This window comes from Acinonyx jubatus, chromosome B3 (genome assembly GCF_027475565.1).
Source record: "Acinonyx jubatus isolate Ajub_Pintada_27869175 chromosome B3, VMU_Ajub_asm_v1.0, whole genome shotgun sequence".
Classification (NCBI taxonomy): domain Eukaryota; kingdom Metazoa; phylum Chordata; class Mammalia; order Carnivora; family Felidae; genus Acinonyx; species Acinonyx jubatus.
Genome location: NC_069386.1, coordinates 55,729,177 through 55,745,000, shown reverse-complemented (window position 1 = coordinate 55,745,000; position 15,824 = coordinate 55,729,177).

The window sequence follows — 15,824 nt, the reverse complement described above, 5'->3', positions numbered from 1 at the left end:
CAGAAATCATATCCTTCTTAAGTGTATAAGAAAACATTATCCAGGATAGACCATAATAGCCCACAAGTCTTAATGAATTTAAACAAATGCAAAGCATACAAAGAATGGCCTCCAACCACCACAAATGGTATTAGAAATCTACAATAGAAGAAAACTTGAGATTCACAAATATGTGGAAAACACACTTCTAAATAATCAATGGGATAAAAAAAAACACAAGGGAAATGAAAAAAATCTTGAGATAAATGAAGTAAAAACACAACATACCAGACTTATAGGATGCAGTAAGCTAGCTAGGGGAAATTTATAGCTGGTAATACCTATATTAAAAAAGAAAGAAGGAACAATCATCAATTTTTTTTAATAACCATTAACCTTAAGAAATTAGAAGTGGAAGAGCAAATTATGCCCAGAGTAAGCAGAAGGAAATTGTAAAGAATAGAGCAGAAACATGCAAAATAAAGAACAGAAAAGCATTAGAGAAAATAAACAAGCCAAATTGTTCTCCGAAAAGGTCAACAAAAATGATGACACTTTTGCTAGACTGACCAAGATTAAAAAGAAGAATCAAATTACTAAAATCTGAAATGAAAGAATAGGCATTACTACTGACATTTAGAAATAAAATGTATTATAAAGGAACCCCAAACTTTTATAAGTAAAAGAGGGAATACTCTCCAACTCATCCTATAAAATCAGTAACACCCTAATAAAAAATCCCATCAAAGACATCTGAAAACCACAAAGCAACAAAAAACTGCAGATCAATATCCCTTATGAATGTAAATATAAATATGAAAAGGATTATATACCATGACAAACTGGAATTTATCCCAGGAAAGCAAGACTGTTTCAATATACAAAACTCAATCAATATAATATACCACATTAATAAAGGACAAAAAATACATGGTCATCACAATATAGATAATGGATATACAGATAATACCTAATAGAAAAAAAATCACATCTCAGGAGATGTAGTAAAGGCAATTGAAAAAAATCAAACACCCTTTATGACTGAAAGAAAAAAACATACAAAAAACTAAAAGCAGAAGGAACTTCTTCAACATGATAACGGAACTCTATAAAAAAAACAAAGAAAACACCACGTTTAGTGATAAAAGACCATGTACTTCCCCTTATGAGCAAGAGAAGATAAGGATATCCACTTTCACCACTTCTACTCAACATTGTACTAAAGATCTTATGCAAGACAATTATACAAGAAACATAATTAAAAAGCATCCAGATTAGAATGAATTAAAACGGTCTATATTTGCAGATAATGTAATCTTATATATGGAAAATCCTACAAAATACACTAAGAAACATGTAGAGCTAATAAATGAGTTCAGCGGAATTATAGGATACAAGAAGAACATACAAAAATCAACTTGTATTTTTGTATGCTTACACTGACCTGTCTAAAAATGAAATTAGGAAAACAAAATTCATTTGCAATAGCACTTAAAAGAATAAAATACTGGAAATATATTTTTTAAGCCATAACACACACACTGAAAACTACAAAACATCCTTGAAGGAATTAAAGACCTAAATAAATCAAAATACATCTTTTGTTGGATCAGAATGAATACTATTAAAATGCCAATACTCTCCAAACTGGTCTATGAATTCAGTGCAATCCCTAGCAGAATCCCACCTCACTGCTTTATAGAAACTGACCTTTTCATTTCAACACGCATAGGATTTCAAGGGACCCAGAACAGACAGACAATCTTAAAAAAGAACAGCATGACGATTCACTGTTCTGATGTGAAAAGTTACTAAAGACAATGGTTCGGGCCTACTACTGACACAGAAGTGAGTGGAGTAGAATTGAGAGTTCAGAAATAGTCCCAAACATTATGGTCATGTGATTTTTTTAAATTTTTTTTTTTAACGTTTATTTATTTTTGAGACAGAGAGAGGCAGAGCATGAACGGGGGAGGATCAGGGAGAGAGGGAGACACAGAATCGGAAGCAGGCTCCAGGCTCTGGGCCATCATCAGCCCAGAGCCCGACGTGGGGCTCGAACTCACGGACCATGAGATCGTGACCTGAGCTGAAGTCGGACGCTTAACCGAATGAGCCACCCAGGCGCCCCGTGGTCATGTGATTTTTAACTAGCATGCCAACACCATTCAATGCAGAAAGAACAGTCTTTTGAGTAAATACTGATAGAGCAGGATAGCCCCATGGGAAACAATTAAATTGGGCACCAACCTCTTATTACACACAAAAATTAAAATCAAAATGGATCATAGACCTAAATGTATGAGTACAACTCTAAAACTTTGAGAATAAAACATAGTAGTAAATATTTGTGGCTTTGAATGGTCACATTTGATGACCACAATATGATCATCAATTAATATGATGACCACCTTAGATATGATACCAAAGACCTTAGATATGATACCCCACTTCCAAAATGAATAAACAGGATTTCATCAAACTTTAAATCTGTTGTGCTGCTAGAGACACTATCAAGAAACAAAAAAAAGGTGGGAATTCAAACTGGTGCAGCCACTCTGGAGAACAGTATGGAGGTTCCTCAAAAAACTCAACATAGAACTACCCTACAACCCAGCAATTGCAGTACTAGGCATTTATCCATGGGATACAGGTGTGCTGTTTCAAAGGGACACATGCACCCCCATGTTTATATCAGCACTATCAACAATAGCCAAAATATGGAAAGATCCCAAATGCCCATCGATGGATGAATGGATAAAGAAGATGTGGTGTATATGTACATACAATGGAGTATTACTTGGCAATCAAAAATAATGAAATCTTGCCATGTGCAACTATATGGATGGAACTAGAGGGTATTATGCTAAGTGAAATTAGTCAGAGAAAGATAAATATCATATGACTTCATTAATATGAGGACTTTAAGAGACAAAACAGATGAACATAAGGGAAGGGAAGCAAAAATAATAATAAAAACAGGAAGGGGTACAAAACAGAAGAGACTCATAAATATGGAGAACAAACAGAGGGTTACTGAGGGGCTGTGGGGTGGGGGGATGGGCTAAATGGGTAAGGGGCATTAAGGAATCTACTCCTGAAATCATTATTGCACTATATGCTATTATGAATGTAAATTTTAAAAGTAAATTAAATAAAAATTAAAAAAAAATTAAAATATTTTTAAAGAAAGAAACCAAAAAAGGTAACCCACAGAATAAGAGAAAATATCCAGAACAAAGACACAAAGGACTCTTACATCTCAACAATAAACCAAAAATAACCCAATTAAAAAATGTCTCCAAAGGAGACAAAGAAATGGCCAATAAAAATATGAAAAGTGTCTCAACATTTGTCATCAGGAAAATGTAAATTGAAACCACACCATGATTACCACTTCACACCAACTGGAATGACTGAAATCAAAATATAAGCAAAAACAAGAGTTGATAAGACTGAAGATATTAGAACCCTCACACATTATTGCTGAGAATGTAATGTCATGCAGCCTCTTTGGAAAAGTTTGGCACTAACAAAAACTTAAATACAGACTTATAGCGTGACCCAGCAATTTCATTCCTCAGTATACAACCAGGAGAAACAAAAATGCATATCCAAACAAAAACCTATACATGATATATAAATACATTTGTCCAAACCCATAGAATATACAACACCAAGAATCCTATGGTAAACTTTAACTATGGATTTTGATGATTAAGCTTTATCAATGTAGGTTTATCCTTGGTAAAAATGTACTATTCTGGTGGGTGATGATGATAATGGGAAGCTATATATATATATATATATATATATATATATATATATATATATATATATACATACATATACATACACACACACACACACACACACACATACACACACGCAGGGGATGTATGGAAAGTATCTGAAACTTCTACTCATTTTTATTGTAAACATAAAACTGCTCTAAAGAATTGCCTTAAAAAGTTTAATTTCCATATAAATGTTTATAGCAACATTATTCAAAATAGCCAAAATGTGGAAATAACTCAAAAGTCCTTAAACTGATGAACAGATAAATATTGTAAACCCACAGAATGAACTATTATTCAATAATCTAAAAAAAAAATAAAGTACTGAAACATTCTAAGCATAGATGAATCTTGAAAAATTGTTAGATGTTAAATGAAATGTTAAATGAAAAATTGTTATATTGTTAAATGAAGGAAGCCATTCACAAAAGGCCACAGTCATATGATTCCATTTACTAGAAATGTCCAAGATAAACAAACCCATAGAGATGGAAAGGATGAGTGGTGGTGAAGGACTGAGGAGAAAGAATGTCATGGCGTGACTACCCATGAGTATATGTCTTTTTGAGATGATGAAAATGTTTTTGACGTCAACAATGGTGATGATCATACATCTTTGTGAATATATGAAAAACCACTAAATTGTATACTTTTAAAAGGCTAAATTTTACAGTGTTATCTATACTCAATAAAATACAAAAATTAATGTGACTCACAAGTTGATGAATAAATGATGAATATTTGGTAAATTTTAATACATTTCATAATTTTATTAACTTTTTAAATAATTTTTTAATGTTTATTTATTTTTGAGACAGAGAGGGACAGAGCATGAGCGGAGGAGGGTAGAGAGAGAGAGAGAGAGGGAGACAGAGAATCCCAAGCAGGCTCCAGGCTCTGAGCTGTCAGCACAGAGCCTGACACAGGGCTGGAACTCATGAGCTGTGAGATCATGACCTGAGCTAAAGTCAGACACCCAACCAACTGAGCCACCCAGGTGCCCCTCATAATTTTATTAACTTTTAATTTTAATTCCAATATAGTTAACATACAGTTATAACTGTATAATATAGTTTATACATATAAACATATATTAATTTCATGTGTACAATACGGTGATTCAACCATTCTATACATTACTCAGTGGTCATCATGATAAGTAATTAAACTCTTTAATACCTATCACCTATTTCACCATCCCCCACCCCCCCACCTCCTCTCTGGTAACCATTAGTTTATTCACTACAGTTAAAAGTCTTGTTTCTTGGTTCTTTTTTTTTTCCCTCTGCTCATTTCTTTTGTTTCTTAAATTCTACCTATGAGTGAAATCATATGGTATCTGTCTTTCTCTGACTGGCTTATTTCACTTAGCATTATACTATCTAGCTCCATCCATGTTATTGCAAATGGCAGTATTTTTCATCATTTTTTAATAGCTGAATAATATCCATTATACACATATACCATATATTCTTTATCCATTCATCTATCAATGGACACTCGGGCTGCTTCCATAATTTGGCTATCGTAAATAATGCTGCTGTAAATATAGGGGTGCATGTGTTCTTCTGAATTAGTGTTTTTGTATTCTTTGTGTAAATACTCAGTAGTACAATTACTGGACCACGCAGAAGTTCCACTTTTAACTTTTTGCAGAATTTACATACTGTTTTCCACAGTAGCTGCACCAGTTTGCATTCCCACCAACAGTGCAAGACAGTTCCTTTTACTCCACATCCTCATCAACACTTCTTTTGTCTTATGTTTTTGACTTTAGCCACTCTGACAGGTGTGAGGTACTATCCCATTGTAGTTTCAATTTGCATTTCCCTGATGATCAGTGATGTTGAATATCTTTACATATGTCTGTAGACAATCTAATATCTTCTTTGAAGAAATGTCTGTCTGTTCGTGTCTTCTGCCCATTTATTAATTGGATGATTTGTTTTGGGGTGTTGACTTTTATAAATTCTTTATATATTTTGGATACTAACCCTTTGTCAGATATGTCATTTGCAAATCTCTTCTCCCATTCCATAGGTTGCCTTTTAGTTTTGTTAACTGTTTTGTCATGCAGAAGCTTTTTATTTTGATGTAGTCCCAATAGTTTGTTTCTGCTTTTGTTTGCCTTACCTCAGGAGACGTATCTAAAAAAATATTGCTAGGGGTGCCTGTGTGGCTCAGTCAGTTGAGCATCTGACTTCGGCTCAGGTCATGATCTCATGGTTGAGGAATTTGAGCCCCTTGTCCGGCTCTGTGCTGACAGCCTGGAGCCTGCTTTGGATTCTGTGTCTCCCTCTCTCTCTCTGCCCCTCCCCCGCTCCTGCTCTGTCCCTGTCTCAAAAATTAAAAAAAGTTTTGAGAAAGAAAAATATCGCTAGGTCCGATGCCAGAGAAATTACAGCTTTGTGCTCTTTTCTAAAATGTTTATACTTTCAAGTCTCACATTTAGGTCTATAATCCATTTTAAACTTATCTTTTTGTATAGTGTAAGCCAGTAGTCAAGTTTCATTATTTTGCATGTAGCTGTCTATTTTTCCTAACACTATTTGTTAAAGAGATGGACTTTTTCTCATTGGATATATTCTTTACTACTTTGTTAAAGATTAACTGGCCATATAAACGTGGGATTATTTCTGGGATTTCTATTCTATCCCATCGATCAATGTGTCTATTTTTGTGCCAGTACCATACTGTTTTGCTAACTGAAGCTTTTTAGTATAACTTGAAATGTGGAATTGTAATACCTCCAGCTTTGTTTTTCTTTGGCAAGATTATTTTGGTTACTTGGGGGTCTTTTGTGGTTCTGCACAAATTTTAGGATTGTTTGTTCCAGTTCTGTGAAAAAATGTTGTTAGTATGTTGATAAGGATTGCTTTCAATGTGTAGATTGCTTTGGGCAATATGGGCATTTTAACAATATGCATTTTTCCAATCCATTGAATGTTTTTCCACTCGTTTGTGTCATCTTCAATATCTTTCATCAATGTTTTAGTTTTTATAGTACAGATCTTTCACCCTCTTGGCTATGTCTATTCCTAGATATGTTATTATCTTTCATGCAATTGTAAATGGAACTCATTTCTTAATTTCTTTCTGATACTTCACTAGTAGTGTATAAAAATGCCACAGATTTCTGTACATAGATTTTATATCCTGCAAGTTCACTGGGTTCATTTACCAGTTCTAATAGTTTATTGGTGGAGTGTGTAGGGTTTTCTATATATAGTTTCATGTCATCTGCAAATAGTGAAAGTTTTACTTCTTCCTTACCAATTTGGATGACTTTCATTCCTTCCTATTGCCTGAGTGCTATAGCTAGGATTCCCAGCACTATGTTAAATAATAGTGGTAAGACAGTGGTAGACACCCCTGTCTTTCTTGACCTTAGGGGAAACACTCTTAGTATTTCCCCTATTCAATATAATGTTAGCTGTGAGTTTTTCATATATGGCCTCCAGTATGTTGAGATATGTTTCTACAAAGGGCTGTATTTCGATCCTGAGAAACTTAACAGAAACCCATGGGGGAGGGGAAGGAAAAAAAAAAAGAGGTTAGAGTGGAAGAGAGCCAAAGCATAGGAGACTCTTAAAAACTGAGAACTGAGGGTTGATGGGGGGTGGGAGGGAGGGGAGGGTGGGTGATGGGTATTGAGGAGGGCACCTTTTGGGATGAGCACTGGGTGTTGTATGGAAACCAATTTGACAATAAATTTCATATATTAAAAATAGAATAAAATAAAATAAAATAAAATTAAAAAAATAAAAAAATAAAAGCAATAAAAGAAAAGAAAAGAAAAGAAAAGAAAAGAAAAGAAAAGAAAAGAAAAGAAAAACGTTTGTTAAATGTTGAGGTATGTTTCCTCTAACCCTATTTTGATGAGGGTTTTTTATCATGAATGGTTTTTGTTAAATGCTTTTTCTACATAAATTGAAACCATATGGTTTCTATCCCTTATTTTATTGATGTGATATATCACATTAATTGACTTCTGAAATATTGAACCCCCTTGCATCCCAGGGATAAATCCCACTTTATCATGGTGAACGATTCTTTTAACGTATCAATGGATTTAGTTTGCTAATGTTTTATTAGGGATTTTTACATCTATGTTTCTAGAGATATTGGCCTGTAGTTATCTTTTTCTGTACTATCTTTATCTGGTTTTGGTATCAGGGCAATTCTGGCTTCATAGAATGAATTAGGAAGTTTTCTTTCCTCTTCTAAATTTTTGAATAGCGTGAGAATAGGTATTAACTTCTCTTTAAATGTTTGGTAGCATTCACCTGTGAAGCCATCTGGTCCTGGACGATTTGTTTGCTGTGAGTTTTTTGATTACTAATTCAAGTTCATTTTTGTTAATTAGTATGCTCAAATTTTCTACATCATCCTGATTCAATTTGAGGAGGTTATGTATTTTTAAGAAACTATCATTTCTTGTAGCTTGTCCAACTTTTTGGTATATAACTTTCCATAATATTCTCTTACATTCTTTTGTATTTCTGTAGTGATTTCTCCCCCTTCATTTCTGATTTTGAGTTCATTCGTTCTTTCTCCCCCTCTCTGTCTCTTCTCTCTCTCTCTCTCTCTCTCTCTCTCTCTCTCTCTCTCTCTCTCATCTGGTTAAAGGTTTACTGATTTTGTTGACCTTTTCCAAAAAACAAATCCTGGTCTCATTGATCTATTCTATTGTATTTTTAGATTCTAGTTTGTTGATCTCTGCTCTGAACTTTACATTTTCTTTTTCTCTTGGTTTTGGGTTTTGTCGTTCTTTTTCCAGCTCCTTTGTAGGTAATTTTAGGCCATATATTTGGGATTTTTCTTGTTTTTCTTAAGGTAGGCCTATATTGTTAAAACTTCCCTCTTATCATCTTTTGCTTTTTATCCCAAACTTTTTAGGCCATAGTGTCATTTTCATTTGTCTCCATGTATTTTGTTATTTTGTCTTGATTTCTTGGTTGACCCACTCATTGTTTAGTAGCATGCTATTTAATCTCTATGTATATGTGTGCTTTCCAGGTTTTTTTTCTTGTTGTTAATTTCTAGTTTCATAGAAACTAGTTTCTAGTTGTGGTCAGAAAAGGTACACGGTATGACTTCAATCTTTTTGGACTGGTTGAGACTTGTTTTGAGGCCTAATATGTGCTCTATTCTGAAGAATGGTCTATGTGCACTTGAAAAGAAAGTGTACTATGCTGTTTAAAATGTAATGTTTTGAATATATCTGTTAGATCCATCTGACCTAAGGTGTCATTCAAAGCCACGGTTTCCTTCCTGATTTTTCTGTTTGGATGATCTGTCTACTGATATTAACGGGGTGTTAAAGTCCACTATTATTGCAGTATTACTATAAATTAGTTCCCTTATGCTTGTTATTAACTGCTTTCTGTATTTGGGTACTTCCATGTTGGATGCATAAATATTTACAATTGTTGTAACTTGTTGGATTCTACCATTTATGATTATATACTGTCCTTCTTTGTCCATTTTTTTTACAGCCTTTGTTTTAAAGTCTTGTCCAATATCAGTATTGCTATTCTAGCTTTCTTTTTCCTTCCATTTTCATGATAAATTTTTTTCCATCCCTTCACTTTTGAAGACTGAAATTACTCTTCAATAGGCAGCATTTAGATGGGTCTTGCATTTTGTTCATTCCATCATCCTATGTCTTTTGATCAGGAATTTGTCCATTTACATTGAAAATAAGTATTGATATGTGTATATTTATTATCGTTTTGTAACTTGTTTTATGGTTGTTTTCTAGTTCCTTTCTGTTCTTTTCTATTCTCTTCTCTCATGATAAGTTGGCTTTCTTTAGTGAAATACTTGGATTCCTTACTCTTTATTTGTTTGCATATCTAGTACTGTTTTTGAATTTCTGGTTATCATTTGGTTTATACATAACACCTTCTGTGTATAGCAGTATTGTTAACCTGATGAATTCATTCTTTAATCCTCTCCACTCCACGTTTCAGATATTTGGTATCATATTTTATATCCTTGCATTTTGTGCTTCTCATAACTGATTTTTACAGATATACTTATTTTTTTCACTTTTCTCTTCCTATTTTTTCCTACTATTACATACGGTTTTTGCTTTCCACTGAAAGAGTTCCTTTTAGTATTTCTTCTAGGGTTGGTTTAGAGGTCATAATTCTTTTAAATCTTCTTTGTCTGGGAAACGCTGTATCTATTATAAATGACAGCCTTGCTAGCTAGAGTACTGACTGCAGATTCTTCCCTTCAGCACTTTTAAATATATCCTGCCACTCCCTTCTGGGCTACAAAGTTTCTGCTGAAAAATCAGCCAAAAGTCTTATGGGGTTTCCTTCATATGTAACTTTATTTTCTACTGCACCTTTAAATTTCTTTATGAATTTTTTTTTTTTTTTTGCCATTTTAGTTACTATATATCTTGGTGTGGAGCTTCTTGGGTGGAATTTGTTGGGGGATCTCTGTGCCTCGTGAATCTGAATCTCTGGTTCCTCTACCAGATTTGGGAAATTTTCAGCTATTATTTCTTCAAATATATGTTCTCACCTCTTTTCTTTCTTCTCCTTCTGGGATCCCTGTTTGATTAATGTTATTATGCTTAATGGAGTCACTGAGTTCCCTAAGTCTATTCTCAGTATGAAGTATTTGTTTGTCTCCACCTCTTCAGCTTGATTGCTTTCCATTACTCTATCTTCCAGGTTAATTATATGTCCTTCTGCTTCTTGTAACCTATTTGTTTCATCTCTTGTATTTTTAATTCCATTAGTTTACTTCTCTATCTCTTTTTTTTTATCTCTTTGTCAAGGGTCTCAGTGATAGCCTCCACCCTTTCCTAATATCCAATGAGTACCTTTATGATCATTACTTTAAACTATCAGACATACTATTTGTTTTGCTTAGATGTCCTGCTGTGATTTTGTCCTATTCTTTCATTTGAAACATATTTCTCTGCCCTCTCATTTTGTTTACCTCTCTGTGCCTGTTTCTCTGTGTTAGGAAAGTCAGCTATATCTTCTGCTCTTGCAAGTAGTGGCTTTAGGGGCACCTGGGTGGCTCAGTCAGTTGAGCAACTGACTTCAGCTCAGATCATGACCTTGCATTTGTAGTTCGAGCCCCATCAGGATCTCTGCTGTCACTGCAGAGCCCACCTCGGATCCTTGGTCTCCCTATCTCTGCCCTCCCCTGCTCATGCTTTCTCTGTGAAACATAAATAAAAATTAAAAAACAACAATAACAAAGAAAGTAGTGGCTTTATAAAGAAGAGGTACTTGAGTGCCTTGCAGTGCAGCATCCCCTGTCCACCAGAACCTGGCATTTCAGGAGACTCTCCTATATGTATTGTTAGCAACATGATGTTCCATCTGAGTCATTTTTCTATCAGTACAGACATCTGCACTGACTCTTTGCCTAGAGAGATGGGTTGTGACCACAGAAGGGCTCAATGACAGGGCAAGCAGTATTAGAAAAATATGCACTGTGCCCAGGGACTAGGACAGCAGGTTTGGAGTGTAGGAGTCCTAAGGAGAATGCATAGGTTGGATGTAGCGCTAGTAGGTTAGGTACCAAGTGTCTATGCACTGCCACTTCCTGCAAGTCACCCAATGTTTATGTGAGGGGAGTGGGAGGAAAATGGTGTCTGCCATATCCTCTGTTCCTAGAGAATTCCCCCAACATGCTCTGAAGTTGGTACAAAGAGTTCCTCCTATTTGCCCCAGCAACTGTGCAAGCTGCCACTTCTATGTTGCCTTACCCAGCCTGAGGTTGCTTTAAGGGCAGGGACTCAGCTGTCATTGGCTCTCCTGGCTCACCAGAGCTGAGTCAACTAACTTTTAAAGCTCCAGGCTATAAATCTCACTGATTATACACATTCATAGAATTCAGCCCTTCTGAATTTCAAAGCCACACTTTATGGGGATTTGTCTTCTCCATTTGAGCTCCCTGGTGAGAGGGACAATTTCTAACTTGCTCCTTCTTGTGGGAAGCTCCTGACCACTGTTTCTGCCCTTCTTAACCTCTCAGATGCAACTTATTCTCTAGTTGTAGAGTTTGTTCTGACAGTTTTCAGATTTCTCTACATTTTATTTACACAGATGTGAGTGATATCTAGCTGTAAACATGGGACAGGGTGAACTTAGGATCCTCCTACTCCGCCATCCTCCCAAGCTGCATCACAATTCATAATCTTTAAATTAGTAGAAAAGTAATAATAGAATTAATCTCACTTAAATTGAATAGTATTCAAAAACATATAATAAATGACATACAAATAACACCCAGGGCTTACTAAAATTTCTAAAAACAATGTCTAAAACATTGTATTACACACATAGCATTTGTTAGGGTGATATGATCAAATATCACTGGAGGAAAGGGAGGTTGGGACACCACAGAAATAAATTTCAAGTAACCAAAATAGCATTAGAGTTTTACACTTGAGCTTTAAAATGATCATAATTAATTGTTAAATGACATAAACTAAAAGATACGAAATCAGACCAGAGAACCCATATATGTAAAAATATAAAATGCAAATTTCAGAACTTAAATTACTATAAGTAAAGATGAGAATACAGTATATAGGCTTAAAAAAAGAGAAATGTAGCAGATAAAAGGATTAATTGATAACTCAATAGAATATATACACACTGAAGCACAGAGAGAGAAGGGTATGACCAATAGAAAAATAGAAGGTAATAAACTTGTGGGCCATGGTGAGAAGGTCGATAATATGTGTAAAAGGAGTTTCAAAGGAGAGAAAAGAATAAATGGGATAAAAACAATAGTTGAAATGATACTGGCCAAGAATTTTCCAAAACTGAAGAAAACAACCAGCCACTTATAGATTCAAAGAGCTCAATGAATTGTAGAAGGAAAAATACAAAACAAAACAAAATGAATTCACTACAACAACAAAAGCCAAGGCAGAGTCAAAACTACTGAAAACTAAAGCTATAGAAGAAAATCTTAAATGCAGCCACAGAAAAAAGCAGCACATTGCCTTTAAAGAGGAACAATAACCTTGTAGCTTACTTTGCATTTAAACTCATGAAAGCCAGAACAATAAGAAACAGTTAAAAGTGGCAAAGAAAAACAACTCTGAAATTAGAATTCTATATGCAGTCAGAATGTTCTTGAAGAACACAGTCACATGAAGGTGCTATTCAGCAAAAAAAGAAAAAGTGAAAGAACTCATCACCTGCTGAATCTTACTAAAAGGTTTACTAAAGGCACAAAGTAAATTCATCTGGCAAGGAGATAAATGATACCCAATGGAAGTAAAAAAAAAAATGCAGGTCGAATAAATGGTATATATGAGGTTAAATATAACTAAATATTGACTGTATTTGAAGGTAATACTAATTTTGTGGGGTTAAAATCTTATGTAAAAATAGAATAAATGCCCTCCCAAGCATAAAATTTAGTAGAAAGATAAATGGACTTAAGCATTCCAAGAATATTGCTTTGTCAGCAAAGTTGTAAATTCCCCAATTTATTTTAAGTTTTAATAAGTCAAGTATAGCAATTCCTATCAAAATAACACCAGCATTCTTCACAGAGTTCGAACAATCCTAAAATTGATATAGAACCAGAAGAGACCCCTAATAGCCAAAGCAATCTTGAAAGCAGGAAGCATCACAATCCCGGACTTCAAGACATATTACAAAGCTGTAATCATCAAGACAGTATGGTACTGGCATGAAAACAGACACTCAGATCAATGGAACAGAATAGAAAACCCAGAAATGGACCCACAAACGTTATGGTCAACTCATCTTTGACAAAGCAGGAAAGAATATCCAATGGAATAAAGACAGTCTCTTTAGCAAATGGTGCTGGGAAAACTGGATGGCAACATGCAGAAAAATGAACCTGGACCACTTTCTTACATCATACACAAAAATAAACTCAAACCGGATGAAAGACCTAAATCTAAGACAGGAAACCATCAAAATCCTCAAGGAGAAAGCAGGCAAAAACCTCTTTGACTTTGGCCACAGCAACTTCTTCTTACTCAACACGTCTCCAGAGGCAAGCAAAAATGAACTATTGGGACTTCACCAAAATAAAAAGTTCTGCACAGCGAAGGAAACAATCAGCAAAACTAAAAGGCAACCTGTGGAATGGGAGAAGATATTTGCAAACGACATCAGATAAAGGGTTAGTATCCAAAATCTATAGAGAACTTATCAAACTCAATACCCAAAAAACAAATCATCCAATGGAGAAATGGGCAGAAGACATGAACAGACACATCTCCAAAGAAGATATCCAGATGGCCAACCGGCACAGGAAAAAATGCTCAACATCATTCATCATCAGGAAAATACAAATTAAAACCACAATGAGATACAACTTCACACCTCTCAGAATGGTTAAAATTAACTCAGGATACAATAGGTGTTGGCAAGGAGGAAGAGAAAGGGGAACACTCTTGTGCTATTGGTGGGAATGCAAACTAGTACAGCTACTCTGAAAAACAGTATGGAGGTTCCTCAAGAAACTAAATATAGAACTTTATTGTGAGCCAGCAATTGAACTATTAGGTGTTTACCCAAAGGATAGAAAAACAGATCTGAAGGAATAAATGTTCCCCAATTTTTATAGAAGCATTATCTACAATAGTCAAATTATGGAAACAGCTCTAGTGTTCATCAACTGATGAATGGATAAGGAAGATGCCATGTATACATACAATGCAATATTACTCAGCCATAAAAAAGAATGAAATCTTGCCATTTCCATCAACCTGGGTGGAAATGGAGTATTGTACAAGTGAATAAGTCAGTCAAAGAAAGACAAACACCATATGATTCACTCATATATGTTATTTAAGAAACAAAACAAATGCACAAAGGGGGAGCATGTGCGCACACACACACACACACACACACACACACACACACACACACACGAGGCAAAAAGAAACAGGGGCAAACTAGAGAACTGATAGTTACCAGAGAGTTGGTTGGAGAATGGGTTAAATAGGTGATGAGGATTAAAGCGTGCACTTGCTGAGATGAGCACCAGGTTTTATATGGAAGTATCAATATATTGTACACCTGAAACTAATATTATTATATTGTATGTCAACTAACTGGAATTTAAATTAAAAAAAAAATTTGACAAGAAACAAAAATGTAAGACTGATTTTTCTTGTTAACATATATACAAATTCTACTCCAAATATGGTAAATTGAATTTTAAGATTTAGACAAGATATGAATAATTTGAGTTCTCTCATGAGTACTAGTGTGGTTTAACATTTTAAAATAGTAATGATTAATGCAATTAAGTTAACAGAAAAAAAGTTATGAAATCATTTCAACATGCCATAAAAAAACCTTTTCATCGATTTCAGCATCTACTTAATGATAAAAACTTTCAAGTGACCAGGGGAGTCACTTCCACTCCATATTTGAATTATGAATACCATGAGTCTTTGAAGTAACTCTAAATATTGTGGGTGCAGTTTATCTCCCTGTCCTAGGATGTTTCACTTGACCATGTGGCTGCTTTGACCACTGAATTGTTAAAGAACTCAATCCAGAGGTTTTACATATGCTTGTGTGGTTTAATTTAGCTCTTAGGCTTCTGCCACAAGTCATGAGAAGAATATGTCTTGGGTATCACTGGCCCAAAGAGAATAAGGACACATGTGGAGCAGTCTTGAATCCAAATGTCAGCCAGGAGCTAAATTCAGCTAATCCCAACCTAGCCTAGCAAAACTACAGCCTGCTTGCACACCAATGAGAAAGAAATATATAGTATTATACCAGTATTATATCAGCTGGAACCTGACCAGTATAGCTTTCAAAAATATAATGGATCTGGAGCACCTGGGTGGCTCAGTTGGTTAAGCATCTGACTCTTGGGAATCAGCTCAGGTGATGATCTCACATTTTCGTCAGTTCGAGCCCTGGGTTAGGCTCCACACTGACAGAGCAGAGCCTGCTGGGGATTTTCTGTCTCCCATTCTCTCTGCCCCTTCCCCACTCACACTATCTCTCTCTCTCTCAAAATAAATAAATAAACTTAAAAAAAATTAATGGATCC